Below are 12,975 nucleotides of genomic sequence, written 5' to 3' on the forward strand. Positions count from 1 at the left end.
CCAGAGGATGTAGATAACAGGGATATGTCTCAGTCAGGCTGCATTAGACACATGGACGTACGGTGTGATGATGATGATGTTGTACCCGCTGCTGCTTCCTTTGCTGAGTTGTCAGATACAAGTGAAGCGGTTGATGATGACGATGTGTCCGTGGATGTCACGTGGGTGCCCGCTCGAAGAGAAGAAGAACAGGGGGAAAGTTCAGATGGGGAGACAGAGAGGAGGAAGAGACGAGTTGGAAGCAGGGGGAGGTTGTCGCAAGGTGCTAGTGGCACAGTCAGGCAGCATGTATCGGCACCCGGGGTCAGCCAGACAGCACGCCAATCAACGCATGCTGTTGCCACTACCAGAATGCCGTCATTGCAAAGCTCAGCAGTGTGGTATTTTTTGTGTGTGTCTGCCTCTGATAACAGCGATGCCATTTGCAACCTGTGCCAAAAGAAACTGAGTCGTGGGAAGTCCAACACCCACCTAGGTACAACTGCTTTGCGAAGGCACATGATCTCACATCACAAACGCCTATGGGATCAACACATGATGAGTACAAGCAGCACACAAACTCAAAGACACCATCCTCCTCCTGGTCCAGCATCTTCAGCCACGTCAACCACTGCTGTCCTTCTTGCCCCCTCTCAACCACCGGCCACTCCGCCTCTCACCTTCAGCAGTTCCTGCTCATCTGCCCACAGTCAGGTGTCTGTCAAGGAAATGTTTGAGCGTAAGAAGCCAATGTCACAGAGTCACCCCCTTGCCCGGCGTCTGACAGCTGGCTTGTCGGAACTCTTACTCTTTACCATACAAGCTGGTGGAGTCTGAGGCCTTCAAAAAATTTGTAGCTATTGGGACACTGCAGTGGAAGGTACCCGGCCGAATTTTTTTTTTCACAAAAGGCAATCCCCAACCTGTACTCTATTGTGGAAGCAGAAGTCATGGCATGTCTGGCACACAGTGATGGGGCAAGGGTCCATCTGACCACTGATACCTGGTCTACAAAGCACGGTCAGGGCAGGTATATCACCTACACTGCACATTGGGTAAACCTGCTGACGGCTGCAGAGGAGTTGGTGACACCGCCACGACTTGCAGGCAGGCCTGCTGCCACCTCCTCTACTCCTCCTACTCCATCCTCTTCACTATCATCCTCGGCTGAGTCCTCTTCTGCTGCTGCGTCTTCCTCCACATCAACTGCACCCACCCCCCCAGCTCCCCAGGGGCTATTCCACATCCCGGATACGACAGTGTCACACCGTCTTGGGGTTGACTTGCCTGAAAGCAGAGAATCACACCGGACCAGCACTCCTGTCCGCCCTGAAAGCACAGGTGGATCAGTGGCTGACCCCGCACCAACTGGAGATCGGCAAAGTGGTGTGTGACAACGGAAGCAATTTGTTGGCGGCATTGAATTTGGGCAAGTTGACACATGTGCCGTGCATGGCACATGTGTTGAATCTGATCGTACAACTCTTTGTGCATAAGTACCCAGGCTTACAGGACGTCCTTAAGCAGGCCAGGAAGGTGTGTGGCCATTTCAGGCATTCCTACACGGCCATGATGCACTTTTCCGATATTTAGCGGTGAAACAACATGCCAGTCAGGCGCTTGATTTGCGACAGCCCGACACGTTGGAATTCAACACTCCTAATGTTCGACCGCCTGCTCCAACAAGAAAATGCCGTCAATGAGTATTTGTATGACCAGGGTGCTAGGACAGCCTCTGCAGAGCTGGGTATTTTTTTTGCCACGTTACTGGATGCTCATGCGCAATGCCTGTAGGCTCATGCGTCCTTTTGAGGAGGTGACAAACCTAGTCAGTCGCACCGAAGGCACCATCAGCGACATCATCCCATTTGTTTTCTTCCTGGAGTGTGCCCTGCGAAGAGTGCTGGATCAGGCCGTAGATGAGCGTGAAGAGGAAGAGGAAGAGTTGTGGTCACCATCACCACCAGAAACAGCCTTATCATCATCGCTTGCTGGACCTGCGGCAACGCTGGAAGAGGAGTCTGAGGAAGAGGAGTCAGAGGAGGAATGTGGCTTTGAGAAGGAGGAAGACTAATCACAGCAGGCATCCCAGGGTGCTCGTTGTCACCTATCTGGTACCCGTGGTGTTGTACGTGGCTGGGGGGGAAGAACAGACCTTCAATGAGATCAGTGAGGATGAGGAACGGGGCATAAGTAGCTCGGCATCCAACCTTGTGCAAATGGGGTCTTTCATGCTGTCATGCCTGTTGAGGGACCCTCGTATACAAAGGCTGAAGGAGAACGGCCTGTGCTGGGTGGCCACGCTACTAGACCCCCGGTATAAGCAGAAAGTGGCTGAAATGTTACCGAATTACCGGAAGTCGGAAAGGATGCAGCAGTTCCAAAACAAGTTAAAAAGTATGCTTTACACAGCCTATAAGGGTGATGTCACAGCACAACGGGAATCTAACAGGGGAATAGGTGAAAGTAATCCTCCTCCTAGCATGACCACGCCGGCAAGGACAGGATGCTTTACAGACGTGTTGTTGATGGAGGACATGCAGAGCTTTTTAAGTCCTACGCATCGCCACAGCCCTTCGGGGTCCACCCTCAGAGAACGACTCGACCGACAGGTAGCAGACTACCTCGCCTTATCTGCAGATATCAACACTCTGAGGAGCAATGAACCCCTTGATTACTGGGTCTGCAGGCTTGACCTGTGGCCTGATCTATCCCAATTTGCGATAGAACTTCTGGCCTGCCCCACTTCAAGTGTCCTGTCAGAAAGGACCTTCAGCGCAGCAGGAGGTATTGTCACTGAGAAGAGAAGTCGCCTAGGTCAAAAAAGTCTAGATTACCTCACCTTTATTAATATGAATGAGGCATGGATCCCGAAGGGACTGACAGTGGGGGATGCATTCGACTAAAAAAGGCCTGATGAGATGCCTTGGGCTAAAAATGGTCCACACACTGCTGTATTTAATCTCTGCATGCCGGATGACTTGCGTGACTTATCCGCCACCAACTAGGGTTCAAGCTGTAATGTTTTAGTGCACTTTCTGCCTGGAAAACAGGCAGCGGCTGCAACAATACCAAATTTTTCAGGCATGTGTACATGCCTAATTTTTCTGGCCTCTGGTGCTGCACTGTTGCTGCAAAAACAAAACAAAAAAAAGGCAGATACATGTGTCAATTCCCGTTCGTGATCGTTACCTTGTTGTGGTGAAGGGGCTTGCGTATCACAATGAAGCGATCACCTCTATGAGTGTGTTGGCAATGTTGGCACACCCCAGATGATAAGGTCGTTGCTTCATTGTGAACAGACCAAAAGCGATCGGCTGGATAATTTTGCATAGAAAAAACATTAATTTTCTTTGTGATCATCTAAGGTGATCATTAAAGCCTACTAGGCCAACAATGGGCCCACACTGCAGAATCATTGTTTTCTGGGTCACTTAACTGTCACTGAACTACCTCAGCACGACCATAGGCTTTGAAAAACCGCCATCGCCTGCAATCTCCCAAACGTGCGCACGAGCAGTCATCACTACACCAAGATTGACGCATAGAGGAATAAAATTTGTCATGACTCTTTGCGGTTGTCTAAAATCTATTCGATACACGTCCCCTGTTAGGGGACGTACCAGGGATTAAACTGATAGGAATAGTACTACTTAACACACCACTCATATAGGGTGGCACAGTACATTGCACGGCGCACGCGCAGTGCCCCAAATTGGAAGTAAGAGGACCGATCAAGCATCTTTTTCCATCTCCCGGTTCCTAAAATCTATTCCATACACCAGCCCCTGATAGGGGACAAAACTGAGATTAAACTGGTAAGAACAGATTTTTTTAATTCAAAAAAAAGAGGACAGCCTCTGCGAAGCTGGGTATTTTTTGGCCGCGTTACTGAATGCTCATGCACAATGGCTGTAGGCTCATGCATCCTTTTGCGGAGGTGACAAACCTGGTCAGTCAAACCCAAGGCAACATAATCGACCTCATCCCATATGCATATTTTCTGGAGCGTGCCCTGCGAAGAGTGCTGGATCAGGCCGTAGATGATCATGAAGAGGGAGAGTTGTGGTCACCATCACCACCAGAAGCAGCCTTGTCGTCGTCGATTGCTGAACCTGCGGCAACGCAGAGAGAGGAGTCTGAAGAAGAGGAGTCAGAGGAGGAAGGTGGCTTTAAGGAGGTGGAAGACCAACCACAGCAGGCGTCCCAGGGGGCTTGTTGTCACCTTTCGGGGACCCTTGGTGTTGTACATGGCTGGGTGGAGGAAGAGACCTTGAATGACATCAGTGAGGACAAGGAACGGGACATGGCTAGCTTGGTATCCAACCTTGTGCAAATGGGGAGTTTGCGGTTGTGCAAATGGACTGTTTGCGGTGCGTTAAACGGGGAGTTTGGTCTGTCAAAGTTTGGTCTGTCACTGTGAAGCGGGCGTAACCCTTACACTACCTGATCCATACAACATCATACCTGATGTTTTAAAGCACGTTATTCCAAACAATTTAGGAATGTTAGGTGATTTATGCCCTTTATGGATTAGAAACCCGACTCTGCGTCAACTACGTAATTTTCCATGGGAGTTTTGCCATGGATCCCCCTCCGGCATGCCACAGTCCAGGTGTTAGTCCCCTTGAAACAACTTTTCCATCACTATTGTGGCCAGAAAGAGTCCCTGTGGGTTTTAAAATTCGCCTGCCTATTGAAGTCTATGGCGGTTCGCCCGGTTCGCCCATTCGCCAACATTTGCGGAAATTCACGTTCGCTGCTCGCGAACGGTAATTTTTTTGTTCACGACATCTCTATAACTGAATATGACAGCAGTATATAACCCTTGAATTTCACACGTGCGGATGCTGCAAGGGCAGAAAAATTGTGTATTTTAGGCAAACAAATTTAATTGCGGCCTAGTCTGGATGAGTCGGTGTGAGATACACCATTTAGGTACTGTGGTTATATTTTTCTATTAATAAAACACCCTTTTTTGGGGTGTTTTATTAATAGAAAAATATACCACAGTACCTAAATGGTGTATCTCACACCGACTCATCCAGACTAGGCCGCAATTAAATTTGTTTGCCTAAAATGGCTGTATATCAAATAACTGAATAGAACCACAGAATGTAAAGGGTGTATCTCACACGTACAGATCCAGACTAGTCCGCAATTAAATTTTTTTGCCCAATCTGGGTGTTTCTTTAATACCTGAATATGGCTGCAGTATATAACCGTTGAATTTCACACGTGCTGATGCTGCAAGGGCTGTAAAATTATGTATTTTGGCAAAAAAGTGTGTTTTTTTAGTAACAGCATATGAAAGCTGTATATATTAAGCTTGAATTTTACACATGCCGATCTGTAAAATTGTGTATTTTGGCAAAAAAAAGTGTGTTTTTAAAAACCCAGAAAATTATGGCTGTATTTCTAGCTTAAATTGCACACTGACTAACCCAGATGTTGGATATTGCCCAAAAAGTTTTTTTTTTTTTACTAACAGAATATGAAAGCTGTATATAACCCTTGAATTTCACACGTGCTGATGCTGCAAGGGCTGTAAAATTGTGTATTTTGCCAAAAAAGTGTGTTTTTAAAAACCCAGAAAATTATGGCTGTATTTCTAGCTTAAATTGCACACTGACTAATCCTGCAAATGCACCAGATGTTGTATATTGCAAAAAAAAGGGTGATTTTTTTTTTTAAAACCAAATTATTAGTGCAGTATTTCAAGCTTGGATTTGAATGTCACAAAAGCTCAGATGCAGTGCTGGTGCACTGAGCTTGCATAAAACGGCCATCGCTGCCGCCCACTTAACTTACAGACGGATAAAAGTTATTTTTTTCTGTCACTGGGCTCAGGGCAGGGTAAAAAGATTGTGCCCTTCACCCACACAACTAAATGTATATAGATCGCTGAGTTAGATTTGAGTTCTGATCACAGATTCTCTCCTATTCGATCCCTGAAATCACCAGCAGCATCCTCTCCCTACACTAGTAACAGCAGAGTGAAGTGCAGTGCTGCGTGACTCAAGTTTATATAGAGGCTGGGTCACATGCTGCACTGGCCAATCACAGCCATGCCATTAGTAGGCATGGCTGTGATGGCTTCTAAGGTCAGACAGTTAAACGCTTGTTGATTGGCTGCTCTGCAGCCTTTCAAAAAGCGCTAAGAAATGTAAAGTTTGGGTTTGCTCAACCATAATCACAAGAGCAACAGTGGCACTTTTCCCCATACAGATTAGATGATTGCTGCATGTAAATGTGGCTAAATTTCTACTAACGATCAGGCAATCAAGAATGGTTTGTTCTGACAATTGACAATAACATCATTCTATATAAAAGGACCATTACTCTCTATGAAGAAAATGATTTACTTCTACAAAGAAGTATGTCAACCACAGTAACAACATCTATATGCTATAATAGGGCAGAAACCCATTTGTTTTCTATTCTGTATGTAATTTGTAATAGTATTTTTTATTTATTTTTTATTATTAAATTTACAACCAATTGCATAAATGGTCTTGTACTAATTTATTTAAGGGAATTATTACACGTGTGGTTTGAGCTGCATTTACTGCAGCTTGGCCACACACATGTAATGGTGCCTTTATAAGTACCCTTAATTATACTAATTTTGGAAATTAAATTGAATATGTGCATTTTCCATGTTCTTATTTAGAGAATAGAGATTTACTGCTGCTGTAACTGCTAAAAGCATATCATGACATTAAAGCTTCCCAAATTCCAATCAAACCAAGCAACGTAAAGCAGCTTTCATAAAGATAAGCATTTACAGAAATGATAATTGAACTCTGTGTTTTAGAGAGAGACAAAATATGCTTGGTGAGTTTTAAAGACAAAAGGCAAACATTATTTAAACTAAGCTATGAAAAAATGTATTTGGCATTCAAAAATGAAATAATAGTAATTACTGGGGCTTACAGAAATCCATGAAAAGAGACTTGCTTAAGATATACAAATATAATTTACTGCCTTGCTGGATAATGCACACATATTGAGATACTAAGGAAAAGAATATTAAAAATAATTTTTGTTTACTGTTAAAAAGCCAGGAACCATTGATATTTATTCAGTCTGATACTTTTCTGTTTATAAACTACTCCAGTAGACAATTCATTGTTATTTTGATTCTTAAAGTTTTAAGACCTGCTGAGATAGCATGAGCCAAATCCCTTTCAGCCCTGCTTCAAAGGCAAGCTTGTGTGCTCGGGACATCAATTGTCATCTACAAAGAACTAATAGTGAAAACTTTTGGTGTTTTTTTATTTCATGTACTATTGTCCTTATTCTATGTGCTTTGAAGATATCTAGAGATGAGCAAATTTTTGAAAAATTTGATTAGGCCGGTTTGCCGAATTTTCTTAAAATTTTTGGTTCGATCCGAATTTATTTGCGCGAAAGTGGTGTTGAACACTGTATCTTGCAGTAACAGGCATAAGGAGTTTGCTCTGGTAGTGAAATAATACTGTGAGTCAGTATGACATGCAGATGACAGGCGTCACTCTTAGAATCACAGGAGAGAAGGGATGCAAATGAGCTCTTAACAAGCTCTGCCTCTAATGCCACTAGATGTAAGGCAGCTATCCTATAAGTCAATGTTCAGCTCACTGCACACTTCATTTATTTGGGCAGTCACAGGGCCAAAACTGACCAAATAACTCAAGTATGAACTCAGCCTTACAGGTCAATGTTGGCACCAAAAAGAAGTGCACTCCTTTTACACCGTCGTCAGCTGATTCCACATAGTTGTCTACAGAACCTGTTCTATTAAATGCCGACAGAGTGGAGAAGGTGACAGCAGTAAGTTTGTGTTGACGTCACTGATTATTTTACCCTTCGTCTGATCTGTCAGAACAATAATCCAGAAAAAACGGATCCTATCTGTTGAGCAACCACATTCACTCGGTCAGCATTTGGTCAGTAATCCATCAGTATTGCTAATGCCAAAAAAAAACAGGAGTGGATCCAAAACAGAGATTACACGTGAATGGAATATTTTCATGTCTTCTGTGTTTTGTACCCACTCCTGCTTTTGGCTGACAAATCACAAGCCAATTTTTATTTTATTTTTTTTGAACAGGGGAGAAAAAAAAAGTTTATTTCATGAACAGGACATTAACACACATAAAATACAACACAGAAGGGGCAAAACCACAAGATTTAAAAGACAAACTGAAAAAAAAGTGCTTCATCAACAAGAATGTCAAGGGCCCCCCATAGCAGATAGCTTGGGGGACACATGGTGACCTAGTCACTGTCATTGTTAATTGAAAGTGGAATGGTTCCTTCAATATGGGTATGGTGTTGTGTTCTATATGGCTGGTGTTGTGTCTCCCCCCTTTTTTGTGTGTTTCCTCCTTCTTGTGTTTCAGTTGTTCTTACTGGCCTGGTCATCTTGAGGTCAACTCTGCTTTGCACGAGTGGTCATTTCTGGTAATGTCCAGTTCTGAGGCGGGAAGATACTCTGATCTTGATTGGTCCAGGAGGCAAATGGCGTGAAAATTTTCCTTTAATATTGGAGTGCTCCACTGGGGTCTGTGCCTGTAAGAAGAAAGAAGACCTGGATCAGCGGACCACCCGCCCTCCCTTAATTTTGTCTGTCGCAATGTTTATTAGTGGGAGTTTGTCGCCCAGCTAATGCTGAGTGGACTGGTGGTTATGGTTTTCTAGAGTTTAATTGATGATTTTCTTTGAAATTTTTTTTAAATAATTTATGCTAATTATTATGTATTATACTAATGTATTTATTAATTATAAGGTTATCCTTAATAAACATCACAGCCATATATTTCCACTTAGAAAGTGTCTGTGTATTAATGAATACATGATTCATCCCAGCACTCGGATTAGGTAGTCCTTACTGAGGAACTTCACTTTTCCTTCACAATGAGCTGATGCCACAGATGCCGTCACCTTGACAAGCTGGATTGCTGATAAGTGGATTCAAAAGTGTCTGAAGAAATGTGAGTAAAGACATTGGAATAAATAGTCCACTTCCTCCAACGTGACCTCATCCTTTGATTTATAAATATCATTCCATAGAGTCTTGAAGTCCTCTGCGTGGATGGCATAAGAAATGTCCATGCGAGGTTTGACAGGCACAGAGAAAACAAGCTCTGTGGCCGACACTGATCCAGACACTTCAAACCCGGTCCACATCGCTGCTAGCCACATGACATAAGGTCCTGAGAACTGATCACCAGCTTACTGAAGCAACAGTCAAAGTTTCTTTGAAACCATGTCCCTACGATAGCGGTGAGCGCCTCAAAGCCGTTATACAGGAAGAGCGGGAAGGAAGTAAATGTCTTTGGTAACACCTCAAATAGATCATCCTCTGTGTACGTCCCGCAGAACCAATCTGTCCACACAATCCAGTCCTCTTTGCTTGCCTTGGTGAGTGGAGGCTTGGATAAAATCAGTATGAGCATAGCCAGTGGATTTCTGTCCTTTCCATTGAGTCCAGGTAAACAGGAACATTTGGCTTTTAGGTTCAGCTCTGAGCCCACTTTAATGGCAAAACCCTTTTGGTTCTCGGCAGAAAGACAGGTGCTTGGAATACTCTTTCAGTCTGGTGTATAAGAAATTAAACATCGGTGTCACGCTGTACAGAGTCCATTGTTTTTGAAGGAGAAAAGTAGCCTGTGATGGATCAAGAGTTTCCTCCAAGTGGGTGCACTGCAGGATTTTTCTTTTAGACAAGCTTCGCAATGCAGACCGTCGACATGCAGAGGTTGAGCTTCCGGAAGGATACCTCGAGCTGTGAAAATGACTGCTCCTTCGTGCCGATTACCTACTTTTGGGGGTTGACACCCCATCAGTAGGTGTTTGCATATTCTTCTGATAAATGATGTTCCCATTCACTGACTGTAAACAGAAATCTTGACATACAAATGTATCAAACTTTGGGGCCATCTTTTTTTAGACGCCACGTCTCTAGTTCCTTGACCAGCCAGATTTACCAGCATCTCTTCCAGGACATGAAAAAGCAGAATGATATCATTCATCCCGTAGTCCTGGCGACTGACAAATAACGTGGCCTCCTCAAAGGGCCTGAGCAAATGGCAGGTGTCACGCATGAGCTGGCAATGGCTGACATTGAATTTACACAGGGGAGTACTCCTGTCCGCTTGGATCATCAAGAAATCGTTTATGGCCTTTCTCTGTTCGTATAGTGTGTCTAACATATGGAGGGTGGAATTCCAATGGGTGGAAACGTCACATATCAGCCTATGTTGAGGGATGCCGTTCTGTCACTGCAGCTCAAGGAGGGTGTGATTTGCGGTGTACGAGTGGCTGAAGTGCATGCAAAGTTTCCTGCCCATTTTTAGGATGTCTTGCAGATGGGTGGAAGACTTCAGGAACCGCTTTACAATCAGATTGAACACGTGTGCCATAAAGGGGAAATGGCTCAGCCCTCCTTGATGCAGCGCCGACACCATTTTTTTCTAGTTGTTGGTCACCATGGTTCCGATTCTCAGTTGTTGCGGAGAAAGCTAGGATTCGATTTCTTGATGCATCACATGGAGCAGTTCCTCCCCTGTGTGACTCCATTCGCCCAGCAAATGAGGTGCAGAACAGCATGACACTGCCGTGCCCTGCACATGTGGTATGCTGGAGGGGCACTGTGAATTGCTCCTACAGTGGAGGCTGATGACATGATGGAGGAGGAGGAGGCAGAGGCGGACATTGTCGCAGGACCAACTGCGTGAGAACGTGGAGGTGGAAGCGAAGTCACTTGGCCAAGTTGCTGGTGTGGCTGGGCAGGAACCACATTTACCCAGTGGACCGTAAAGGACATATATTGTCCTTGACCATAGTTCAAAAAAGCAGTTTCACCAAAAAAAATTCCCACTGAATGGCTAATTGACTTAATTCGGTCCATACAGCGAAAGGAAGTCTACAATCACCCATCAATTTTCCCAAAAAAGGCTGTATCACAAACATATTTCACCACTAAATGACAATGTAAAATCACCGCAAAACTGCTAATAATGCATACCTATTTTTGCTATTAACACAGCGCAACAAAGTCTGTATGACAATGTATATTCACGGTTAATAACACTTACTTATTTTTCCCATTAATACACCCTAACAATGGCAGTATAACAATGTTGGTTCACTGCAGACCGGCTAATAAGACATATTCTTTTTCCTATTAATACACCCCTAAAAAAAAATATAACAATCACAATTCACCGCAGAATGGCTAATAGGACGTGCCTATCTATCCTATTAGAATAGCATGTAAATGGTTGTAGTACAATGGAACTTTGCCGCTGAAAGGCAAATATATTTTTATTTTGCCATTATTAAATGCCAAAAAGGGCTTTAGAACACATAACTGCACCGCTGTAAGGCTAATATATTTTTATAGTGTCACTAATACACACCACAAAAGGTTTTAGAACATATAACTGCACTGGTGGACGGCAAATATATTTTTATTTTGCCACTATTACAAGACAAAAAGCGCTTTATAACATATGACTGCACTTCTGTAGGGCAAATATATTTTTATTTTGCCACTATCACACGACAAAAAGGGCTTTATAGCACATAACTGCACCGCTAAACAGCAAATATATTTTTATTTTGCCACTATTACACGACATATGTATAGCATGTAAATGTTGTAGTACAATGGAACTTTGCCGCTGAAAGGCAAATATATTTTTATTTTGCCATTATTAAATGCCAAAAAGGGCTTTAGAACATATAACTGCACCGCTGTACGGCAAATATATTTTTATTGTGTCACTAAAGGCTTTAGAACATATAACTGCACTGCTGTACGGCAAATATATTTTTATTTTGCCACTATTACACGACAAAAAGGGCTTTAGAACATATAACTGCACCGCTGTGCGGCAAATTATTATTATTATTTTTAACTAATACACGACAAAAAGGGCTTTAGAACATATAACTGCACAGCTGAACGGAAAATATATTTCACTTTTGCCACTAATATATGACAAAAAGGGCTGTAATTTTCGCACTTCACCACATAACGGCTAATAAGCCCTTTTTTTCCCACTAATACAAGCCATAAAATGCTTTAGAACATATAACTGCAACGTACAAGGGCAAATGAGACATAGAATTATTTTCTTGTAATAAACCCTGCTAATGGCTGTATCAAACAGCACTTGCACCCTTGTAAGAACGGTTTGCTGGAATTACAGAGCTGTATAATGGCAATCTGGTTGCCCAGTCAGTACAGCAAGGTGTAATCAGATTGTTCCCATTACCCAGGCTGTAACCTCCACTACTGAACCCTGTTCAACATAAATGCTGCAGAATGATTCCTCTCTATCCTTTCCCTACATCTTGAATAATCTTTCCCTGCTCTTGTAAATCATTTTTTTTTAGCATAATGAAGTTTTTTCTAACACTGTTCCTACAATCTGCTGACATCTCTCCCTGCACTAAGTACACAGAAAAATGGCAGAATCCAAGATGGCTGAGGCTATTTATAGGTCTGTGACATCACAGGGCTGGCTGCTGATTGGCTGCATGCATGGCATTATGAGTGATCCTGCTTTCCCAGAGTTCCTTTCTCCATGTCCTCACATGTGCAGCAGACATTTTATGCAATTCATTACCACAAAGCGCAAGGAAATTTGGCTTCGGTGCAAATCAAATTTTTCCTGAAATTCGTATCAAATTCCACTTCGTCAGCTTCGATTCACTCATCTATAAAGATATAATTCAATTATGTATATCTAGGCAGCATGGTGGTTCAGTGGTTGGCACTAATGCTTTGACGCGCGTGGTACCTAGGTTTGAATCTGACCAAGGACAACATCTGCATGGAGTTTGTGTGTTTTGTCCGTGTTTGCGAGGGTTTTATCCCCTACTCCAAAGACCTACTGATAAGGGGGCAGAGCAAGACGCACATGCTTGTGTGAGCTCTGCTGCAGACACGGTGCAAACGAGCTAAATCAGCACACCAAGAGTGGAGATAATGGGAAAAAT

The 12,975-nt window shown here is 43.4% G+C and overlaps 1 pseudogene; it reads right to left on the reverse strand.

The window, feature by feature from the left end:
* Positions 1-8,823: 8,823 nt before the first annotated feature.
* On the reverse strand, positions 8,824-9,825 carry LOC120987012 (annotated as a pseudogene).
* Between the last annotated feature and the right edge of the window lie 3,150 nt (positions 9,826-12,975).

The sequence above is a fragment of the Bufo bufo genome, chromosome 1, assembly GCF_905171765.1.
Source record: "Bufo bufo chromosome 1, aBufBuf1.1, whole genome shotgun sequence".
Lineage (NCBI taxonomy): Eukaryota > Metazoa > Chordata > Amphibia > Anura > Bufonidae > Bufo > Bufo bufo.